This window comes from Globicephala melas, chromosome 14, assembly GCF_963455315.2.
Source record: "Globicephala melas chromosome 14, mGloMel1.2, whole genome shotgun sequence".
Classification (NCBI taxonomy): Eukaryota; Metazoa; Chordata; class Mammalia; order Artiodactyla; family Delphinidae; genus Globicephala; species Globicephala melas.
In genome coordinates, this window is record NC_083327.1 from 18,044,965 (window position 1) to 18,070,276 (window position 25,312).

The following is a 25,312-nucleotide window of genomic DNA, read 5'->3' on the forward strand; positions in this document are numbered from 1 at the left end:
TTCTGCCAGCGTTCAGTGGGTGTTCTATAGGAGCAGTTTCGCGTGTAGATGTATTTCTGATGTATTTGTGGGGAGGAAGGTGATCTCCGCGTCTTACTCTTCCGCCATCTTGAAGGTCTCCTATATGAAGTTTTGATTACGTTGCAGGTAATAACCTGATAATACTCTTTTTTTAATTTAAAATAAATCAGCATACCAACCTATAAATACAGTATCATTTTAACTACATTAAAAACTTGGAAGAAAATACATTTCACATGTTAACTGTGTTTCTCTTGGGTTGGAACTCTAGGTAATTTCTAGTCTTTGAGATATTCTCTTGTATTCTCCATGTAGGGCATATATTACCTTTTATTAACAAGTAATTAAAAAATAGGGATCTGCACGTGGCTGGAGGTGAAATAATAGACCAGGTAGAAAAGTCAAGGATGAAGAGAGTAACAACCTTAGGAATCCTAGAAACTACAAAAATCTTGCCTGAAGACAAAGAACTGTCTTTTAGCACTTGTATGACCCAGCTCAGGTAAAAACAAAACAAAGCAACAAACAAATAAATAAACACGGTTATACTTATAATGGATAACCAACAAGGACCTATTGTATAGAACAGGGAACTCTGCCCAGTGTTATATGGCAGCCTGGATGGGAGGGGATTTGGGGGAAGAATGGATACATGTATATGTATGTCTGTGCACCTGAAACTATCACAACATTGTTAATCGGCTATACTCCAGTATAAAATAAAAAGTTAAAAAAGAAAACAATTTTTAATTTAATTTAATGCAAGTATTTACTGTATAGTCCTTATGATGGTGCTTAGAAATATTAATGAACTGCTGTGATACACTCCGAAGTATTGTCATGCAATTGGATTTCTCGTTCAGTTGATGGTAAAGTCTTTTGTAAGGAGCCAAAGCCCTGCTTTTACTAATGTGTTGTACACTTTCCTGTTATTGTTTCTCCAGGATCAATGAATGAATTGATCTACAAATCTGTCCTGATGCATTTTATTTAGATACGTAGCTTCTCCCAGGCTCAGTTTTCTGGTACACATAATGAAGCGTATTCTAGTGCTTTTCAGACTTTATTGTGTATGCAGATGACTTGGGGATCTTGTTAAACCTCCGGTTCTGGTTCAGTAGGAAGGGAGCAGGGCTTGAGAGTCTGCATGTCTGTCTAACACTTATTTTTAGCAGCAGGCTTCTGGAGAACCCTGAGGCCCCCAGCAGCTTCAGAGACCTGTGGTTTCATCTGTTACTGTGAAGGTGATTCCCACAGAGGTGTGGGACTCAGGGCTGGTTATGCTGTAAAGGGCCATTCCTTCATTCTCTCCCCACTGACAATTTGATCAACCTGAGTCCTTTGGCTGGAGGGCAGAGGTGGGAAGAGATGACTGCCAGATGGTGACCATCAGTGTGGAAAAGATGGCTGAATGGTGACAGTGGAGGGCGAGGAAGGGGAATTACATGCTGACATGGGTCACTTTTGCTGACTGAGTTCTAGTTTATTGACATCGCCTCCTTTTCCTGACTTCTCACAGGAACTAATTACATAGGCCCGTCAGGCTGATATGTGCTACAGCTTCAACCCCACCAAACTGTAAAATTACATTTAATAGTCCCACTTGTCCAGGCCTTGGGGACTGTTTTATCTACTGGACTCGTGCCAGGCAATGAAGGCGATAGAAAACAAGGCATGTTTTTTTTTTTTTTTTTTGCTCTGGAGGAGCTTACACTCTGGTTGAGGAGGAAAAAAGAGGGAGAAGAAGCAATAGGAGAAAGTGAGGAGAACTTGGATACTGTCACTTACTCTGAAGGACTGAGAACAAAATGTTAACCTTGCTTTGTTTGAAGAAAGTTTGGGGTGGTATGAATTTAATAAGAGGAAACATTGCATCTGAATTGCTCCTAATCAATTAATTGAACAAAGGAAAGAGTTCCAGGAATACCTTTAGTACTGAAGTAGAATATTTATTTTCATCGCCAGACATAGACCCCAATAAACTCTCCAAACCTTTCTTGAATGAAATGTGAATCTGACAATAAGGTGGATGCTCTATTTTTACATAATTGGTAGGATCAACCCATAGTATGTGGATTGATCAGTGACACAAGCTCCAAATTTATAATTCTAAAGTATTTTTTGTTTTTATTTCAAGAAATATTTTTGAGGAACAAACTTCCAGTTATGAAATAAATAAGCTATGGGGATGTAATGTACCATGGCGACCATAGTTAATAATAATGTATTAGTGTACTTGAACAGTGCTAAGAGAATAGATCTGAAAAGGTCTCATCACAAGAAAAAAATGTTCTGTAACTGTGGATGGTGAGGGATGTTAACTACACTTACTGTGATGATCATTTCACGATATATACAACTATTGAATCATTATGTTGTACACCTGAAGCTAATATAATGTTCTATGTCAATTATACTTCAATTTTTAAAATCACACACACAAAAAATATTTGATACAATTCTTATTGGCCACCAGAGAAACAAAGGAATTTGATTTGACAGTTGGTAAGACAATTGAAAACAATGGTTTAGCATTCTAGCATTCCTGTTCTTGAAACTGTTACTGAAAATACCCTTATCGGCTAGATACCAAAAGTGCACATTGTGACCTTGTGAAGCCTAATGTATGGGAAACTGGTTTCAAATTAGTTCCCAGCAAAGCTCTGGTGTCCTGAGAGAACATCCATACTCTGCTTAGTGGACATTTTTCTTCTTTAGGCTGCTCTGCTGGTTAATGGGAGCTGTTTCAAGGACGGAAAACTTGGTGGTAACAGGGTGCTCGCTTTTGTGATGAGGCCAAACATGGAACACTCTCAAGAGAGAAAGGGGGCTTCCGTGGTGGCGCAGTGGTTAAGAGTCCGCCTGCCGATGCAGGGGACGCGGGTTCGTGCCCCGGTCCGGGAAGATCCCACATGCTGCGGAGCGGCTGGGCCCGTGAGCCATGGCCGCTGAGCCTGCGCGTCCGGAGCCTGTGCTCCGCAACGGGAGAGGCCACGCCAGTGACAGGCCCGTGTACCGGAAAAAAAAAAAAAAAAGGGATTAACGCCCCTAAATTAGGATTTTTAAATTGTCTACTGGATTTAACGTAGTGGTTAAACCTTTTACATGGCCAGGACAGAATTTAAATTACAGATTTATAGGATCCTGGTCTGGATTCAGGGAAATAGGATAAAGCTAAAGATGTTTTTGGAAAATGGTTCCTACATCCCAAGAGTCTGGCCGAGCCTCATTAGCTCAGAAATTAATATCTAAAGCAGGGCCTAAGATCAAACGTACTTCAGTGAGATGCCATGAGTTCCCTTTTTCCCTAATCCTTTTCCCCCGCTGATATTAAATCTCTTTTAGAGTTATATCATTTCCCTCCAAAACTTTTTTTCATACATAATCTTTCTTGAAAACCAAACTAGAAATCTCTCTCAAAAGTACACTTTAAAAAGCCCTCTTAGTGACCTTACAGTGTATCAAGTATTTAGGTAAGTGAGATTTGGGAGTACTTCCCAAAGTAAATGGAGACGTTTTGGCCCACACTCTGGGCTGTAAATTAAGATCAGACCTGAATGAAACCTATAGTCTTTCAAGTGAAATCTGGGGTCATTTTGGAGGATTGGATCCTTTTCAGACCTGACCTAGTCTGCATTCTGTCCTCATGCATCTCTGTGATGGAAACAATCCCCCTTCCAGGAAGGACTCAATGCCGGAGCTGTCAGCACCTTCTGGGTTTGCCTCAGCAGCAGACAGACTCCTTCTTCCAGGCAAGCCCTTCCCAGAGGCCCACATACAGTGACTGATGCTGGCGGGCGAATAAGGGTTCAGTGGGCACCACAATGATGAACAGGATGTGCTCTAGCTCCTTGGGGCCGTGGCTGAGGCTTCGTCATCCTGTATCACGGTCTGACGTTTCCCTGTTTCAGCCCCTCCTTTACACGTGTGTTGATTGTTTCATCAAGAGAAGCCAACCTGAGACAGTACCAGCAGTGGTCCAAGAACACAGATAATACGATGGGGCTTCGGAGCTGGATGACTCGCTGCCCAGCTAGCAATGAGGACTGCAATACTGGTGGCGGGTGGAGCAGAGAGCCCTTGGCTCTGGCCGTGAATTAGGATGGTTGACTGGTGGGTGGAAGGGAACTCACAAGCAGGTGTGACGTATCAGGCACGTTGCGAAGTATGAGGAAATGGTAACTATGAAGAAGATGGCATTGGATGGGTATTAACACCATTGATATACTTGGAGATAAAAAAAGCTACAGGTTGGGCTTCCCTGGTGGCACAGTGGTTGAGAGTCCGCCTGCCGATGCAGGGGACACGGGTTCATGCCCTGGTCTGGGAAGATCCCACATGCCACGGAGCTGCTGGGCCCGTGAGCCATGGCTACTGAGCCTGTGCATCCGGAGCACTCCGCAACGGGAGAGGCCACAACAGCGAGAGGCCCGCATACCCCCCCCCCAAAAAAAAAAAAAGCTACAGGTTAAGAACCAGTGTTCTCACCAATAGAAAAATTAAGTTGAGATTCAGATAAACTAATAAGGAAACACATTTCAAGCCCCACAGAGCATTTTGTATAGGTGACAACACTCTGGAAGACAAAGAAGGAGGAGGAAGAGAGGAGAAGGAGAAATTTAGAAGAGAAGAAAGATTTCAGAAGAGTAAAAAACTGGGGAGTTACCTCCATTAATACTCCTTGTTTCAACAAAGCTGATTACGGTTGCTCACTCTCCTTACTAGTTTTTCTTTCCTACCATTTCTTGTGACTTTCCACAGTTATCTGCATCTACATTTGTGAATTTCAGCTGTGACTGTTCAAATCCTTTCATAAATAAATGTCAGTTGACTTTCCTTGAGCTGTCATGATTGCTAATAACTAAGGGTGCACAGTGATAACAGCCTCTTTCCTTTATATTGGCAACACTTGAATTTTATTAATCTGAATGCATTCAATGCTTGCTAATGCCAGAAGCAGAGAATATGAGCATTTTTCTGCATTTATCATTTTGTCACGTAGAATTAAGGCACCGAATATACATAATAAGCATTTTTAATAGACCAAAAACTTTCTCAATTCCCCGATGGAGATTGAAATTCTCCTTTTCCTAAGCCTTTCAGAATCTTTCTAAATGACTTTTAAAATGAACAGAAAGAGGTACAAACCTCCAGTTATACAATAAATAAGTCACAGGGTGTAATACACAGCATAAGGGATACGGTCGATAATATTGTAATAATTTTGTATGCGGATGGATAGTTACTAGACTTATTATGATGATCGTTTCATAATGAAAGCAAATGTCAAATCATTATGTAGTACACCTGAAACTAACATGATATTCTACATCAACTATATTTCAATTTATTAAAAAATGAACAAAAAGCCAAAAGAAAAAGGTGAACACCGATATCAGAACATTGGTTTAACTAGTATCAGGTAGAGATGTAAAATGACACCTGAGGGAAATATATATTGCTTCTGCTTCCTTCATGTTTACGGATACTCGTATGTGCTTTTGCCATTTTAAAATAACAAATTAACAGATAACCAACAAGGACCTACGGTATAGCACAGGGAACTATACTCAATGTTTTGTAATAACCTATAAGGGAAAAGAATCTGAAAAAGAATATATACGTATATATATAACTGAGTCACTGGGCTGTACACCTGAAACTAACACAACATTGTAAATCAACTATACTTCAATAAAAATAAAATAACAGAAATTATCTAAAAAAGTTTTTGTGGAAAAAGAATCAGAAATGTTCACTCACTCCTGAATGAAAGCCATCTCTCAGGCGCACATGGAATCAATCTACACTGAGTGAGTTTGTTGAGGACAGTAAAAACAGCTTAGGGTCTGGGATCCATGTGTTGCACATAGAATCAGGTTCTGGTGGGATCATTTTTTTGTAACGGAGGCGGCAGTGTTGTTCATACACGTAAAACAAAGCTGGGAATCAAGAAAACCCGGCCAAGTCTCCTCACTTCCTGGGACCTCAGTTACCTCCCTGGCATGTAAGTAGTTCTCAAACCTAGATGCACATTAGAATCATTCAGGAGCCTTTTAAAAAGAAAATTCTATCATCATACATTAGTTTTGCCTTTCTTTGAACTTTGTAAAATGGAAGAATACAGAATGTACACTTTTGTACCAGCTTTTTAAGTTCAGCACTGTTTCTGTGAAATTATCCTTGTCATTGCATACCACTAGTTCATCCTTTATTACTGCTGTAAAACATTCCATAGTATAAACATGTTATAAATGATTCATCCATTAACTGTTGATAGACATTTACATTGTTTCTAGTTGGGGGCTATTATACCTAATAGTGCTATGACAGTTCTGATCTGTGTCTTAGCGTAAACATGTGTACTCATTTCTTTGGGGTAGATATGTAGAATTGCTGAGTCATAGAGATATTGCATGTTTCATTTTAGTAGATACTGCCAATCAACTTTCCAAAACAGTTGTTCCAAACAGCAGTGTATGAGAGTTTCAGTTGTTTCCCACCCTCTCTGACCTACTGTATCATTAAAAAACATTTAGCCATTCTGGCAGCTGTGTCACGGTATTTCATTGTGACTTTAACTTACACTTTCCTACTGGCTATTGATGTTGAGAGCTTTGTTCAAATTCTTATTGGATATTTAGGTAAGCCCTTTTTTTGTTTTGTTTTGCTTTTTAATTAACCATTTCTTAAATTGAAGTATAATTTCAGTGTGTGTACAGCAAAATGATATATATATATATATATATATATAGTTCTTTTTCAGATTCTTTTCCATTATTAGTTATCCTCTTTCAGGAAGTGCCTGTTCAAGATTTTCCTCATTTAAAAATTAGGTTGGCTGCCTTTTCCTTATTGAGCTATAGTAGTTCTTTATACACTTTGGATACAAGTGCTGTGTTGGATATATGTATGGAAAAACTCCTCTGTGAACTGCCATTTCATTTACTTTGTTGTCCTGTGATAAGGACAATTTCTTAATTTAATGAAGTCTAATTTATCATTCTTGCTCTTTATGATTAGAAATGTTTTGTGTCCTGTTTAAGAATTCTTCGCCTGCCTACCTCACGGCTATTAAATATTCCATGTTTTCTTCTCCCAGATTTATTACTTTAAAAGTTTTTACATGTAAGTCTATAATCTATTTGAAATGAGTGTGAGTTAAGGGTCAAGGTTCATTTTTTTCCCATCTGGGTATTCAACCACTTATTTAAAAGATGTCTTGCATCTGTGTTCATGAGAGAGCTTGGGCTCTCATTTACTCTGAAGATGTCCTTGTAGGTTTTATTATCTGGGTTGTGCTGGCATCACAAACAAATGGGGAAATGTTTCCTGTTTTTCTATATTCTTAAAAAGTTTGGATAAATTAGTATTATTTTTTTCCTTACATGTGAGAAGAATTCACCAAGGAAGCCATCTGGGCACTTCCCAAATGAAAGTCCTGCTGGGTTACCATTATAGTTTTCTAATTATTCTCTAGCCTGCCTGTGCCCACATGATTTTATTTGCTTATTTGCTCTGTTATAAAGCCATCTTAAAGCATGAAAGAAGAGTTGAATATAGTTACAGAAGATTTTCAGAAAGTATTCACATAAATACCCAAGAAGGCAGCTTTAGTTATGGTTTAAAAAACTAGAAATCATGTGTCATTTCTCCAGAAAATGCCTTTAAGTAGATGAAATAGGAAAAACAACCAACCAACCAAACCAGTGTGTAGGTGTGATAAGTGCTCTTTCCCTTGTGTACAAATTTGGATAGCCGTGTCTGTGATCTAAGGATGTATTTGCTTATTTGTTAGATTTCTAAAAATGTGCCTTCAGTAACAGGCTGCTGGGTATTGGTAAAAAATAAGCATTGTAATTAAACAAACGAAATGGCATGGCTGTTGAACCGTGAGAGTTTTGTTTCAGACGGAGATGACTGCAGTCCTGCTTAGGGGAGGAGTAGAGAATAAATAAGTAGATTGCCCAGGTTTGTCAGAAAATATCATCACTATCTGCTGTAGGAAGAAGAGGGGAAAATCACTGTGTACATTAACTTAGTGATATAGTAAGTGACTTGAAAAGCATTAACTAATACAGCAGGCAGTAATTTTCTACAGAGAATCTGTCTCTCTCTCTGTCTCTCTCTGTTTGTCTCTGTCTCTGTCTCTGTCTCTCTCTCTCTCTCCCTGACAGCTTTGACCTTCTATACATATATTTCAGCTCCTTTGACCTCCCTGACTCCCATCTGTTCTGTCAATACAGCCTAAGTACATGGTACAAAATAAATTCCCATCTTCCACCAAAATCAAAGGAAGACTAGATAGTAAAACAATTCAAATGGGCGGAGAATAAACCAACAGAGTCAGTCTGAAGAGGTGCTATGATGATGCTTCCTGTATGGTTGAGGGGAAAGTACAGACCAGATGTAGTACTTGGAGAGGGGGCTGCATGGGGACCGAGGGGACCCTAAGATGTGGAAAAGAATCATTGGAAAAATTGGAGGAAAACACGGGAGCTTTTAGAGGAGGTTTTAGAACAGGCAGAAGTGGTTACATCATGGACGACATTGAGTTTCTGACCCAGGGATATATAATTAGTGAATATTTTATAAGCAAATTAAGTTACAGTTCGAGTGGGTTCAAGCAATGAAATGGGTGTGACCTGGAAACAGAGGTGAAACTGTAGCTCAGAGAGAAGGGATTTCAGTTTCTCATTAACCAAGGAAGCTGGGAAAAGTAGCTCTGGTTTGCAAGGAAGGTGGTTGTACAAGTGAATTAGGAGAGGGCCTCCAAAACTACCCTAAAATGCCATCATAGGTGTCAACTTATGTCAAAAGGAATGCAGTGCTACAAATTGACGCAGCTGCCACCCACCTGCCTTCTGTGGATTGCGTATTCTGTAGCGCTCACAGAACAACGGGCGGAAAGCACACGGGGAGAGCCTGAGAGCTCATGGCCCAAGGCGCACAGTCTCTTCAGGGGAAACATCTGATCTTCTGGAATTTGGGGGCAGAAGGCAACCTAGGTAAAACTGCAGATAGCCAAGCTGTCCTTGGCCACTGAATATTGCCCTGACATAGCAGCCAGGACAGAGATTGTTTACCAAGCATCTAGGGGAGTCTACTGTGATTGGCTGCAAGAATTCCACGTGCAATTTCATGTCAGTGTCCTGACCTCTAGGGCAAGATTTGCAACTTCTTGGTAGTCTATGAATTGCTTCAGCCCAAACAGAATACCCCAGGCCCTGATTGCCATCAGGAATTTTCTGTCAGATACTATGTATCTCAGCTGCTACACTGTTAAATTGTTCCCAACTGCACTTCAGTGGAACCTTGAAGCTTTCATCAGTCCCTTAGATGTATGGATACCCTGCCCTGCTTGCCAGTCACTGTGAAGCAGAGGAGGGCATGCTCTGCCATTGATCTTTCTTGTGAGCCTTCCTCACTGGATGACCTGAATTCACACACAGCTTCGCTTCCTTTCCAGAAATAAACCAGGCATACTTTGCTCAGACTTTTTTTTTTTTTTTTTTTTTTGGTACACGGGCCGCTCACTGTTGCGGCCTCAGCACAGGGTCCGGACGCACAGGCTCAGCGGCCACGGCTCACGGGCCCAGCCGCTCCGCAGCACGCGGGATCTCCCGGACCGGGGCACGAACCCGTGTCCCCCGCATCGGCAGGCAGACTCTCAGCCACCGCGCCACCCGGGAAGACCTTTGCTCAGACTTTTAAGGTGAAATGCCTTAGGAGTCAGAGGGGTATAGCTTGATCCCGGTGTTGCATATGCTCCTTGAAGCCATCCTGGGATAAAACTCAAAACAAGGGCTCAACTCTGCCCCCCCTCCCCCGTCCATTTTAGAGACAAGAAGTCTGTTGGCAGGGAGTCATGGCTGAACACCAAGTTATGCTTGAAGAATACAGTAACTGGTTTTCTGGGGGTGGGGGGAGACTGCTAATGATTCTGAGGAAGAGTTACATGTTTATCAGCCCTGAACGGTAATTTTATTTATTGCAGATGGAGGAGATGATGCAGGTGAGACAGGCCAGAGGGATATCCAAAGGAAGTAGTCCCAAATAATATTTGTCTCTACCCTTGTTACTGACCACAGATAGTAAGATATGGAAACCTATATCAACACTCCTCTGGTTTCTAAAGCATGAGATCCAGTAAACGTCCAGGACCACATTGAGTTCATGAAAGCCTTGCTGATGTGCATTTTTTGCTTATCCCTGTGCGCTCATAAACTCCTACTCCGATCTTTTGCTCTCTGATCACTCTCTCCTCTCTGACCACAGCAGGAAGTGAGTAAATGTTGACTGACTAGATGAGTGAGGAATTTCTGGTCAATATCAAAGGAAGTGGGGAGAGTAGAGCAGCCAAGGTAGGAAAATAGAGCGTGGCAGAAAAGGCTAGAAGGTAGAGAGAGCTGACGGAAAAGGGGCTTGAGGGATGAAAGTAGGTAAGTTTTGTAAAGGGGGTTGGAGAGATCTTAAAATAGTTCTTCCTCGATGTTAAATAGGAACCCTTATTCCCTCCCTGACTCTTCTCACCCGCTGTGGGAACCAATGGTCAGACATGGAAGAAAGACCTGGGCGTTTGACTAGGACCTCTGTTAGTGGGTTTGGAGAGTGTTTGGGGAAGTAAACCTACCAGACCCCTGACCCCTTTTTCTTTTAGATCCTTTGTGTGTGTGTGTTGATTCTGTTTTCTAAATCCTTCCCTTCTTTTCCACCCCGTCCGTGTTCCTTAATTCTGGCCCTCACATCGTTTCCTATCTTGAAGCCTATAGTGACCTTCTAACTTGTTTCCCAGGTTCCAATAGTGCAATCCACTGCCAATGTTGCTAGCAGACATATGTTTTTTTTTTAATGTTGAGCCTTTTTTTAATTTATTTTTTATTTTTGGCTGTGTTGGGTCTTCGTTTCTGTGTGAGGGCTTTCTCTAGTTGTGGCAAGCGGGGGCCTCTTCATCGCGATGCGCGGGCCACTCTGTCATGGCCTCTCTTGTTGCGGAGCACAGGTTCTGGACGCGCAGGCTCAGTAGTTGTGGCTCACGGGCCTAGTTGCTCCGTGGCATGTGGGATCTTCCCAGACCAGGGCTCGAACTCGTGTCCCCTGCATTAGCAGGCAGATTCTCAACCACTGTGCCACCAGGGAAGCCCTAGCAGACGTATCTTTATAAAACACATATCTGATTGTATTACTACTGAATTAAAAATTCTTCCATGGTCCATTGTCTTCCAAACTCAGGACCCACAAGACACTTCATGGTCTAGCCCCTGCCTACCTCTTCAGCCTGACTCCTGCCAGGTGCCCAGGACCACCAAACCACTTGCAGCTCCAGGAGTTTACAGTGTGTCGCTGACCCCAGTGCCTTTGCACAAATGGCTCCCTCTGCTGGGAATCCCCTGTGTTCTCCTCTTCACCAACCTCCCACTCCTATCACTCCTACTTATTCTCTTAAAATTAGCTCAGGCATCATCTCACCTGAGGAACTCCTTGGACTCCCCGTCTGCTGGGGTGCCCTTTCCGAGTGCTTCTCTAGCATCATTTACTACAGCTGTTATGACAATACCTGACAGCTGTTGCTAGCTTGCTTTTCTCTCCTCATGGACACATAGCTTCTTGAAAGCAGAGAATGAGTCTTTCAAACCCTGTTGCCTACAACAGTAATGGGCACATCATGAGTATTCAGCAACTACTTGAAAAAAATAAAGACACAAAGAGAGGAAGTTAAAAGAAGATTATACTAGAGAGTTGATCACTGCCCACCTGGCTCATAGCCCCTCTGCACCACGGGGTCCTATTCCTCAGCCCCAGGGGATTAGAACCCTCAATGCTATGGCTTGTAAAGGCTGAGCCAGTCAGATTCATTTCTTGGGGCTTCAGAGTTGGGGAATGAGAAACCGAGTGAATTAGGAAAGGAAACTGGAGCTGAAGGCATGGTGGAGAGTCAAGAAATGGGCATGGTGGAAGCACAAATGAATAGTAATGAGAAGTCAGTTAATAGAGGGGTGCAAACAGAACAGTTGCACAAAGAAAAACAGATTATGAGAGAGAAGTCATACAACCAGAGAGGGGGAGACAGACAGACTTCTGTGGTTTCACTTACTTCTGGTGTCTGCTGTATTCTAACATTAAATCTTTATGGGAATGAATCTGAATGAATTTCTGCTCCTTGTAAATAAAAGAGTCTAAACTGAAACAGGGAGAGAGGAGAGAACAGGAGAGGAAAGGAGGCGTGGCACTGTGAATTTTAATAAATATATATTTGGTCTTCATTGTATTTTGGGCACAGAGCTCCTAAAACCCTTGGAATTTTCTAAGTGATGAGAGCAATAAAAGTGTCTTTTGTTGTGTTAGCGAGGCAACTTCTGGACTGCACCTAAGGTTGGGGGCTGGTTGCCAGGAGGACCAACCCTGTGAAAAGAGGGTTAGAACATCCGTCCCACACCCCTGACTTCTGGGGGAGGGGAAAGGAACTTCAGATGGAATCTGTCACCAGTGGCTAATGATTTAATCCATCATGCCTGAGTAATGAAGCCTCCATAAAAACCCAGAAGGAAGGGGTTTGAAGAGTTCCAGGTTGGTGAATACTTGTAGATTCAAGGTGAGTGGCATGCTTAGAGAAGGCGTGGAATCTCTGTGCCCTTTCCCCATATCTTGCCCTACTTATCTTCCATCTGGCTCTTCCTGAGTTATATCCTTTTATAAGAAACTGGTAATCTAGTAAGTAAAATAGTTCTCTGGGTCTGTGATCCACTCTAGCAAATTAATCAAAGGAGGGGTCATTGGGACCTCTGATCTATGGTTGGTTGGTCAGAGGAACTGATGACAACAGGGACTGAAGTGGTGAGTGGGGTTGGGTGGGGCATTTTTGAGGGACTGAGCCCCTAACCTGTGGGATCTGATGCTGTTTCCAGGTGGATAGTGTCAGAATTGAGTTGAATTGTAGGACACCCAGCTGGTGTCAGAGAATTGCTTGGTGGTGTGGGAAAAACTCCCACACATTGGAATTGGTGACCAGAAATATAGGAGGCAAAGAAAGGAAAAGAGGAAATAAGACTTGTTTAGACTGGCAACTTCCCTTTTCCCTAGGCTTTTTTCTGCTTGCGTCAGGATTTACTCCACACCAGAAAGGATCAAAGAAACCCCTCCCCCTTCCACAAGCCCCGACCCTGGGGCTTCTGATCACCACTATTTTCTTCCTCTGTGGGCTCACCCAGGTCACTGCTCTGTTGCATTGTCATTGTGAATTGTATGCAGATGAACAGAGGTTTGAGGGAACACTGTAAATCCCTGATGCTAACATGAAATTAATTAGGGAAGTTAAATATGTTAAACACTCTACTGAACTTCAGATGTAATTCATAACAGCAGAACTTCAATAGCAAAAAATAAATGCAGTCAAGAAATACATTTGGCTTTAGGAAATTGATTACTCAATGTTTTTTAAATGTGCAAGGATTAAATATAAATGCTTTCAGAGAAAATCTGTAAAATAATAAATGAAAGACAAAGATTACTTTTTTCTGATTCTGTACCTGAACAATTGTTTTATTGTTGCAGAATTGACGTTATGATCTAATGCCATAATGCCAAGGAATAGAACTGTTTTTTTAACTACTTCATGGATTTATTTAAAGGAATATGTTGAAAGTATGTCTTACAAAGACTTTCAAAACATTTTCAGATACCAGTTGGTAAAACAAGAATTAATATGATTATGTTAAACTCCAAAAACTGAAAGAAGAGTGATTTACTTGTAGTTGAAAAAAATGACTAATATTTTAATAATATTTTTAGGAAATAATTAAGAATTTATGATAAAATGTTAGATGTTGGCACAAACTCATTCATTAGCTATGTGATAGCTGCCGTTGAGAGACTGTCTTGTGGGGAAAAAAGTCCCTAAAGAATGTTTGTATGGAGAAGACCAAAATTTCCAAGAAGGGTGGTTTTTGACTTGTTTAATGAGAGGAAGGCTCACATTTAATTCTTGAATTACTTCCTTATGAAAAGCAGAAGCTGGAAAAATGCTAACTAGAATGATGGGTGTGCCATGCAAAATCTAACAGATCCTTTGGGGAATTCCATATATATATATTTTCAGCTTTACTGAGGTATAATTGACAAAAAAATTATAAGATTTAAAGTGTTCATCCTGGTGATTTGATATACATACACATTGTGAAAGAATTTACACCACCTAGTTAACACATCATCACCTCACATAGCTATCTCTTTGTTTTTTGCGGGGTGGGGGGGGGTGTAAGAACATTTAACTTTTACTCTCAACAAATTTCAATTATACAATACAGTGTTATCAACTATAGTCAGCACGTTTTACATTAGATCCTCAGGACTTATTCATCTTATAGCTGAAAGTTTGTACCCTTTTACTGACCTCTCCCTATTTCCCCCACCTCCCAGCCCCTGACAACAAATTTCTACTCTGTTTCTATGAGTTTGACTTTTTTAAAAAAAAGATTCCACAAATAAGTGATACCATGCAGTATTTGTCTTTCTCTGTCTAGCTTATTTCACTTAGTATAATACCCTCAGGGCCCATCCATGTTGTCCCAAATGGCAGGATTTCCTTCTTTCTCATGGCTGAATAATACTTGTATATTATTATACATTGCATCTTCTTTACCTATTCATCTGTTGATGAACACTTAGGTTGTTCCCAAATGTTGGCTATTGTGAATAATGTTGCAGTGAACATGGGGGTGCATATATCTCTTTGATATCCTGTTTTCATTTCCTTTGAATATATAACCAGAAGTGGACTGGCTGGATCATATGGTAGTTCTATTTTTAATTTTTTGAGGACTCTTCATACTGTTTTTCATAGTGGCTGCACCAATGTAAATTCCCACCAGTAGTGCACAAGGATTCCCTTCTCTCCATGTCTTCTCCAATACTTGTTATCTCTTGTCTTCTTAATGATTACCTTTTTAATTAGGTGTGAATTGATATCCATTGTGGTTTTGATTTGCATTTCCCTGATGATTAGTGATGTTGAATACCGTTTCATGTACCTGTTTTTTTTTTGTTGTTTGTTTTTTTTTTGCGGTACGCGGGCCTCTCACTCTTGTGGCCTCTTCCGTTGTGGAGCACAGGCTCCGGACGCGTACGCTCAGCGGCCATGGCTCACGGGCCCAGCCGCTCCACGCCATGTGGGATCTTCCCGGACCGGGGCACGAACCCGTGTCCCCTGCATCGGCAGGCGGACTCTCAACCACTGCGCCACCAGGGAAGCCCAATGTATCTGTTTTTTATTTGTGCGTCTTCTTAGGAAAAATGTCTATTGAGTTCCTTTGCACATTTTTTAATTGAATATTTTCTTATTGAGTTGTAAGGTTCTTTGTATATTTTGGATATTCACCCCTTATCAAATAGATGATTTGCAAATATTTTCTCCCATTCTGTAAGATGCTGGAAATTCAATATATTTTTAAAATACATGGGTTTATTTTATTAACAAAGAAACACATTAAAGGGATACGTTCTTTTCTACAGGAGCGTTTTAGCTATATTATTCTTTATTAAGTAGTTTATGGCTAACGTACAGAAACCAAATTATATTTGCTATTCTTTCTTATAGAAAGTGAGTAGAGGACCCATTTTTGTACCAAATGCCATTAATTTCTAAATCCTAATCAGTCATGTGCCATATAAAATTAAAAATAAATAAAAAACAATTACTTGATCTCTTTTGAGAGGTACAAGAAATGTTTCAATCACTTATTTAAAAACTGACTAGGAAGAGTGAACATCACTACAGATCCCACGGACATTAAGAGGATAATAAAGGGGCTTCCCTGGTGGTTGAGAGTCTGCCTGCCGATGCAGGGGACGCGGGTTCGTGCCCCAGTCCGGGAGAATGCCACATGCCGCGGAGCGGCTAGGCCCGTGAGCCATGGCCGCTGAGCCTGTGTGTCCGGAGCCTGTGCTCCGTAACGGGAGAGGCCACAGCAGTGAGAGGCCCGCGTAACACACACACACACACACACACACACACACACACACACACACAAAGATAATAAAAGAATATTATGAACAACTCTATGCCCACAAATTTGATAACCTAGATGAAATGGACTAATGTTTTGAAAGACACAATCTGTCAAAACTCACACAAGAAGAAATAGACAATCTGAATAGGCCTATATCTATTAAAGAAATTGAACCAATAATTAATAACCTTCCAAAACAGAAAGCACCAGTCATATATGTGTTCGCTGGTAAATTCTTCCAGAAGATAAAATAAAAGGGGATACTTCCTAACCCATTCTATGAGGCCAGCATTACCCTAATACAAAAAAATGAGACAAAGATGCTATAAGGAAACTACAGATCAACATCTCTCATGAACATAGATGCAAAAATCCTCAACAAAATATTAGCAAGTCAAATCCAACAATGTATATAAAGAATTATACACCAAGTGGGATTTATCTCAGGTAAGTAAGGCTGGTTAAACATTCTAGAATGAGTTAATGTAATTCACCACATTAACAGGCTAAAGAAGAAATATCACATCATTGTATCAATAGATGCAGAAAAAGCATTTGACAAAATCCAACACCAATTAAGATAAACATTCTCAGTAGTCTAGGAATGGAAGGGAACTTTCTCAACTTCATAAAGAAAATCTACAAACAAACAACCCTGTATAGCCAGCATCATACTTTATAGTGAGACACACAAAGCTTTTCTGCTAAGATCAGAAACAAGGAAAGTATATTCCCTCTCACCACTGCTTTTCAACATGTTACTGGAAGTCTTAGCTAACATATTAAGACAAGAAAATAAACTAAAAGGTATACAGATTGGGAAAGAACAAATAAAACTGGCTTGTTTGCAGATGACATGATCATCTATGTAGAAAATCTGAAAAAATTGACCAAAAACTCCTGAAACTAAAACTAATAAGTGATTATAGCAAGATTGCAGGACACACTGTTAATATACAAAAGTCAATTGCTTCTCTACATAGAAGCAACGAATGAGTGGAATTTTAAATTAAAAACACATTACCATTTACATTAACCTCCCCCAAATACATTGGAATAAATCTAACAAAATATGTGCAAGAACTATATAAGGAAAATGACAAAACTCTGATGAAAGATATTGAAGAAGAACTAAATAAATGGAAAGATATTCCATATTTATGGAGAACAAGACTCAATATTGTCAAGATGTCAGTCCTTCCCAACTTGATCTACAGATTCAATGCAATCCAATCAAAATCCCAGTAAATTATTTTGTAATTATCAAAAAACTGATTTTAAAGTTATATAGAGTGGCAAAAAAATAATGAAGAAGAACAACAAAATTCAAGGACTAACATTATCTGACTTCAAAATGTACTATAAAGCTATAGTAAACAAGACTGTGGTATTTGCAAAACTATGGACAAATAGATAAATGGTACAGAAGACAGAGCCCAGAAATAGGCCCACATATATATAGTCAACTGACCTTTGAAAAAGGCAATGCAATGGAACGAAGATGGTCTTTTCAACAAATGGTGCTGGAACAACTGGACAGCCACATGGAAAAAATTAAGTGTAGACACAGAACTTACACCCTTCACAAAAATTAACTCAAAATAGATCATGGACCTAAATGTAAAGTGCAAAACTATTAAACTTCTAGAAGTTAACTAGGAGAAAATGTAGATGACGGGTATGGCGATGACATTTATATACAACACCAAAGGCACCTTCCATGAAGGAAAAATTGATAAGCTAGAATTCATTAAATTAAAAACTTCTGTGCTGTGAAAAACAATATCAAGAGAATGAGAAAAAAAAACCATAGACTGGGAGAAAATATTTGCAAACAACACATCTGATAAAGAACTGTTATCCAAAATATACAAAGAACAGTTAAAGCTCAACAATAAGAAAATGAAAAATGAAATGAAAAAGCTGAGTAAAAAAATGATCAAAAGAATTGAACAGACATCTCACCAAAGAAGATATACAGATGGCAAGTAATCATATGAAAAGATGCTCAACAACATATGTCATTAGGGAAATACAAATTAACACAACATTGAGATATCACTACACATGTATTAGAATGACCAAAATCCAAAATACTGACAAGTGCTGGTGTGGATCTGGAGCAACAGAGACTCTCACTCATTGCTTGTGAGATTGTGAAATGTCACAATGACTTTGAAAGACCGTTTAGAAGTTTCTTACAAAACTAAACATACTCTTAAGATAGAGTAATTGCACTCCTTGGTGTTTACCCAAATGAATTGAAATCTTATATCCACGCAGAAGTCTACACATGGATGTTTATAGTAGCTTTATTCATAATTGCCAAAACTTGGAAGCAGCCAACGTGTCCTTCAATAGGTGAATGGATAAACTGTGGTACCTCCAGACAATGGATATTATTCAGCTTTAAGAAGATATGAGTTATTAAGCCATGAAAAGACATGGAGGAAACTTAAATGCATATTACTAATTGAAAGAAGCCAACCCGAAAATGTAGGTACTGTATGATTCCAACTATATTCTGGAAAAGGCAAAACTACAAAGACAGTATAAAGATTAGTGGTTGCCAAGGGTTAGCGGGGAGGGATGAAAGAATAGGCAGAGCACAGGGGATTTTTATGCGATGAAACTATTCTGTATGATCCTGCAATGGTGGGAATGTGTCATTATACGTTTCTCAAAACCCATCGATTGTACAATACCAAGAATGAGCCCTAATGTAAACTGTGGACTTTGGGTGATAATGATGTGCCCACGTAGGTTCATCAGATGTGACAAACACGTTACTCAGGTATGGGATGTTGGTAGTTGGGAAGGCTGTGTGTGTTGGGGGCATGGAGTATGTGGGAATTCTCTGTATTTTTCACTCGATTTCGCTGTGAACCTAAAACTGCTCTAAAAAATAAAGTTTATCATTTCAAAACACGGACTAGAGAACTTTATTCAATAAGCATAAGAAATAGTACATTGTTTCTGTTACATGCTTTAACCAGTTCAGGGAGAAGCGACACTGTCACTATTACTAGCTCCTCCTTCTTGCTCCATTTATTTATTTTTTTAAATTTCTATTGGAGTAGAGTTGATTTACAATGTTGTGTTAGTTTCAGGTGTACAGCAAAGTGAATCAGTTATACGTATACATTTATCCCCTCTTTTTTAGATTCTTTCTGGCTCCATATAAAGGCCCCAACTTCCAAAACTATCTATTCTTTTCCTAGGTCTAACAGAGGGGATTCGAAGAAAACCCTGAGAAATTTTAGAAAAACAATTTTTCAATAGACACAGTAGTTCTTCTGATTTTAATGACAAGAAACTTGTCCTTTAGAGACTTAACTAGAAAACCTCCACAGGACCAGATGAAATTCAACTACTCAACAAACCAAATCATGAGTTAATGTTAAAACATCATTGTGGTCTTTGAATCTAGTCAAAATTTATTTTCTCCTGAAACTGACAGAGGCCTTTAAATAATTTGACCCAGGCCCAGTCCTAAATCATGATTTACTTGTTGATTTACATGTCCTACAAGGCCTGCAAATATCCCTAACTTACTAAAATTTGATTATTATTATTAGTCACAGAAACGCTGAGAGAATGTGTTTGTTATAATTTCATGAACTGAGTGAGGATTTCAGAAGTAGGAAAGATGTTAGGAACCATCTCATAAAATATCTCCATTTACAGGTTAGGAAATTGAGTGACAGTAAACTTAGTGACCTGACCAGTAAACTTATCATAACTAATTAGCAGCAAAGCTGAGGCTAGAACTCAGTTCTCCATAAATAAAGAGCTCTGAGTTCACAGAATGCAAAGTGTTGGCCTCAAAAAAGAAATCAGAGAATATTTGCAGACTTCTGCTTTTACCAATTAACATTTTGAGCAATATGAATTACTAATCTGACCAAATAGAGTTAATGCACCGACTCTGACTTTCTTGGACTTGGTATCATTTGCTTGCAGTAGCAATGCACTGTAACACAACTCAAAGAAACAAGGAATTTATAGCAGGATATGACTTCAGTTTGGTCTCTCCTTAAATAGAAGCCAGCTCTATTTAGAGAACAGGTGTGTTATTAGGGTAAACACACCAACTTTACACTCTGAGTATCCTCCAATGCCGTACTTAGTTCCTGACAAAGAGAAGTGAGGAAATTTGCTGAATAGTTAATAACATGCTGTTTTGTGTTTTCTCCTAAACCACAATGTGCAGGTAGTATTTGTTTGTCTTGAGTGATGATTCTACTTGGTGCATTATGTTCCATTTGGTATATAATAATATACCATGTCAAAATCCTTAATGATGTGAGAGGAGTAACACAACAAAAATGTAGTTGTTTGTGGTCCTAGAGAAGAGAAATGATATTTTTTTTATCAGTGGGTAAATCAATTTTCACAGATAGAATGCATCTTCACCAGAAACAAGCAAATAAGAAATTATTCCCCTTATTTGAGATTTCCAATGCATCCTTTCCCTAAGATGACTCTTCCTTCAAGTTAAAGAATGTGTTTATTCCTTTCCCATCATTCAATTAATTGATTTAGCACACCCCCCCATCTATAATAAAGAGGATTCAAGAACTTCTGTTAAGATGTTTTTAGATTTCTATTGGAAAACAGGGTCGAAGGCTTCCCACCTTGAGCTTTATTCAAATATTTTGAATCTACCTGCACGACATTTCTTGCTCAGTCCTCAAACAGCTATTCTAATTTTTTTTTGGCGGTACGCGGGCCTCCCACTGCTGTGGCCTCTCCCGCTGCAGAGCACAGGCTCCGGACGCGCAGACCCAGCGGCCATGGCCCACAGGCCCAGCCGCTCCGTGGCATGAGGGATCCTCCCGGACCGGGGCACGCACCCGTGTCCCCTGCATCGGCAGGCGGACCCCCAACCACTGCGCCACCAGGGAAGCCCCAGCTATTCTAATTTTAACTTTTCCCCTGAAAGCTCTTCTATAGAAAGCACTTTGATTTTAGAACCAATACTCACTATGGTGTAGCTCAAGCAGGCAGTGTATTGATTCTTTTCCCCTCTATTCCTTGCTTCTATGTAAGATAATATTGGCATTTTGAAAGTGTATTATCACCCATCAAAAATTCAGTGCTAGACACAAACTATTTTATATAGGATGGATAAACAACAAGGCCCTACTGTATAGCACAGGGAACTATACTCAATATCCTGTGATAAGGTATAATGGAAAATAATATGAAAAAGAATGTATATGTATAACTGACTCACTTTGCTGTACAGCAGAAATTAATACAACATTGTAATTCAACTATACCCCAATAAAAATTTTAAAATTCAGTGCTAATTGTAAACGTTCCTTTTGTCATATTCAAGGAAACGTAACATTCTTTTCCTGTGTCGTAGTTCCTTATATTGCTGAACTATCAGGCTGTTCCCTGAGCATTTGTTCATTTCCATCATTTGTCCTCTTCACATGTAGGTGTAAAGCATTGACGCCAGACATTCAAATAGCTTTGAAAAGCCATTAGGGGGCAGAAATTGTGTCTCAATTAGCCATTCTTTTTTTTTTTTTTTTTTTTGCGGTACGCAGGCCTCTCACTGTTGTGGCCGTTGCGGAGCACAGGCTCCAGACACGCAGGCCCAGCGGCCAAGGCTTATGGGCCCAGCCACTCTGCGGCATATGGGATCTTCCCGGACCGGGACACGAACCCGTGTCCCCTGCATCGGCAGGCGGACTCTCAACCACTGCGCCACCAGGGAAGCCCTAGCGATTCTTAAAATGTATAATTTCTTCTTCCAGACACTCTTGGTTATCCTCCTGCTTCTCCTTATCACTCACAAAGCTAATGCTTTACCAAAGCAGTTATTGTACATCAATATTATATACAGAACTCATATACAGACCCAGCAAACCAAAGCAGGAAGGAGGGGCACAGTAGTCTTACGAAAAGTGAGGTAATTTATGTAGAGTGATTTGTGTTTGCAGCATAAGATAGCATAAATGTAAATCCAAGATATTCGATGATTATTAGGTCTTGTTGAAGCAAGGGCAGTCAACTGGGAGGCAGAAGCATTTATCTCCAACCTCAGCCCTGACACTAACCTCTTAGGTGATTCTGGAAAACACACTGAGTCCTTTTCTCTTTGTATCTATTTGAAAATTAGTCCAACATCCAACCTATCATGTTTTTAGTAAAAATGTATTATAATTGCTTGCCTATGGCTCTTTCTCACCTATTAAAGTTTTGTTCTCAAAGATAAAGGACCACATCATATGAATGTCTCCACTACTCATGCATAACCCTATTACTGTTACAAAGTATCGATAAATGCTAAAGGAACTTCAGCTGATAACTATATTTCACCAGTCTGGGCTTCTCCTATCTTCTGGGTAGCCCCTAATTCTCCTGAGGCCTTCCTGACGTGTTTCTGATTTTGATTTTTTAGCTGCACCATGCGGCTTGGAACCCAGGCATGCAGCAGTGAAAGCAGCGAGCCCTAACCACTGGACCACCAGGGAATTCCTGTCCTGACTTGTTTAAGGCCCTGGGTACAAAGCCTGGTGCCTGTTTTTCCACATCTGATTTGAAATAAGATTTGTGTAATGAAAGGAGATGGAGGATGCAAAGTGCAGGGGATCATGTTACAGACAAAACCCCTGTGGAGTATCAGTTGCAGACTTATTCGGGGGAGGTGTTTTACACCACAGCTGTCAAGGTTTAAACGTATGCACGTGGATCTCCCATTGAAATGGGAGTTCCGCAAGTCAGAGCCTGCCAAATGGAGCCTGCCTTCTCTCCTTCTGTCAGGCAACTCACCTCCCACAGCGGGAAAACCACCACACATGCCTGAACACACTATTTTCGTAATGCGTTTTTGGGGTGTGCTCTTGAGTGAGCACTCTTTCTAGCTGTCCATTCCTTGTGATGTAGGTTTTACCTGGGTGATAGAGTAGTGCCCGGTTGGGGCACCATGTTTAGAAGGATTCTGAGCTTCTGTCTGGGTTCAGTAGAAAAGTGTGCCCTTGTCACAGGATGTGGCAGTACATAGGCCAACTGTTGCCCTCTCTGTTGGATATGTCTGATATTAATAATGTCTAATATTTATTAAACACTTACTATGCCAGGCGCTCCTGTAAAGCACTTTACCACTCTTAGTTCCTTTAATCCTTTCAATAATCTTCTGAGGAATGTACAAATTATTATTACCATTTTACAGATGAGGAAATGGGTGCCCTGAGGTGTTGAGTAATTTGTTCAAGATGGCATATCTATTCAGCAGCTGGTCCATGATTTAAACACGGGTGGTCATTTTCCAGGGCTTGTCCAGACTTATTCAATGTCCAGACTTATTTGATAAGAAGTATCTTATCTACTCTCTAACAAAGACAACAAAATTTATGAGACTGTGAAGTCTCTGAAGACCTCTGCCATCCGCCATGGCCTTTCCTTAAAGGGACAAACTGATGGCCACGGGCAGGGAGACTCCAAGTCGTCCTTATAAGAGGACTTGAAATAGCATGTCTCGGACATATGAGTCTTTAAAATGCATCAACTGAGAAGTTTCATGGGACTGTGGGCTTATGCTTTCATTGGTGTTTTTCCACTTCTTTCCCAGTAAAGACACAAGCTATGATATTACCTAACAAATGATTTTGCTTTGAATACACTTGCTTCTTTAGTAAAAGGCTCAATCAGGTGGCCTACGTTTTATTAACCCGACAACAGAACATTAGCACCTCTCAAGACCTTGTGGGAAGGTACATAGTTGGATTTGACTTAGTGTTTGCAACACAACCAAATGCTATCATAAGGAGAAAAATGGAAAGTTTTGCAAATGAAGTGCATACCTCAGATATGATTATATTAGGCTGTGGGCAATGTTTGTGTGTGTGTGTGTGTGTGTGTGTGTGTGTGTGTACAGCATGGATTCTGTTTCCAGATCTTTTCTGAGAAGGGGTAGCCTCATGCAATGAAGAAAAATAATGATTTCCCTCTAAATTAGCTCCATATTGCATTGAAATACCTGATCTCTCTTGTGACAAAGTTCATCAGGACATTAATAAAATGTAAGAACCTTCATGTTTGATAAGTAGGTATGTTATTGAAGAGAAGATGCCCATTGGGTTGGAAAAGTATTGTTCTATGGTAACATTTAAGAACGATATTCATGGATAGTTTTGTATTAATATAGGCGAATTCTAACCTCCACAAGAAGAAGAAGATATCCTTATCTTTGCATAAGGATAAAATTTTCTCACTCCAGGGAACTATACTCAATATCCTGTAATAACCTATAATGGAAAAGAATCTGAAAAATAATATATATATATGTATGTATAACTGAATCACTTTGCTGTACACTTGACACTAACACAACATTGGAAATGAACTATACTTCAATAAAATTTTTTTCTCAGGCCACACCTCCAAATCCCATGTCTATTTACAGGCACAAATTGGTACCCATTTTGAGCCCAAGGTTCCAATCATAAACTGTAGGAGAAAAGGCTTTGGTGTATAGGATTTTGATGATTGGAGTTGTGAAATACCCTCATTCCCATGGATCCCCACAGGGCTTACTATGATGACGATGATAAAATCTTAATAGAGCTCTCCTCACTCATTTATTTGTGCAGAAATGTAAACTTACAAACCTGTCATATTCAAAAGATAATTTTTGAGCAACTGCTGTGTGCTAGCATCTGACAGATAACATTAACCGGAAATAGACACTGAACAACTAAATGAGTTGATCTGTTAAGTATAATTGTTTGATAACATTCATTAATATGCTAAGGCATATTTGACCAAAAAACAGTTTACGTGTTGGTAAAATTAATATTTAGATTTTTAAAAATACAATGAACTTCTCCTAAGGCCATTCTTAGTGCTGAAAGAGGAAGTCATAAAAATCAGTATAGAGGGTATTTATCATCCTGTTTGTTATGGACTAGAGTCAACTGGTTTGCCTGGTTTAGCTCATGTTGATACCTGTTGCCTGCTTTATTTTATTGAAGTATAGTTGATTTACAATGTTGTGTTAGTTTCTGGTGTACAGCAAAGTGTTTCTGTTTCGTAGATAAGTTCATTTATGTCACATTTTATTTATTTATTTATTTTTAACATCTTTATTGGAGTATAATTGCTTTACAATGTTCTGTTAGTTTCTGCTGTATAACAAAGTGAATCAGCTATATGTATACATACATCCCCTTATCCCCTCCCTCTTGTGTCTCCCTTGCATCCTCCCTATCCCACCCCTCTAGGTGGTCACAGAGCACTAAGCTGATCTCCCTGTGCTATGCATCTGCTTC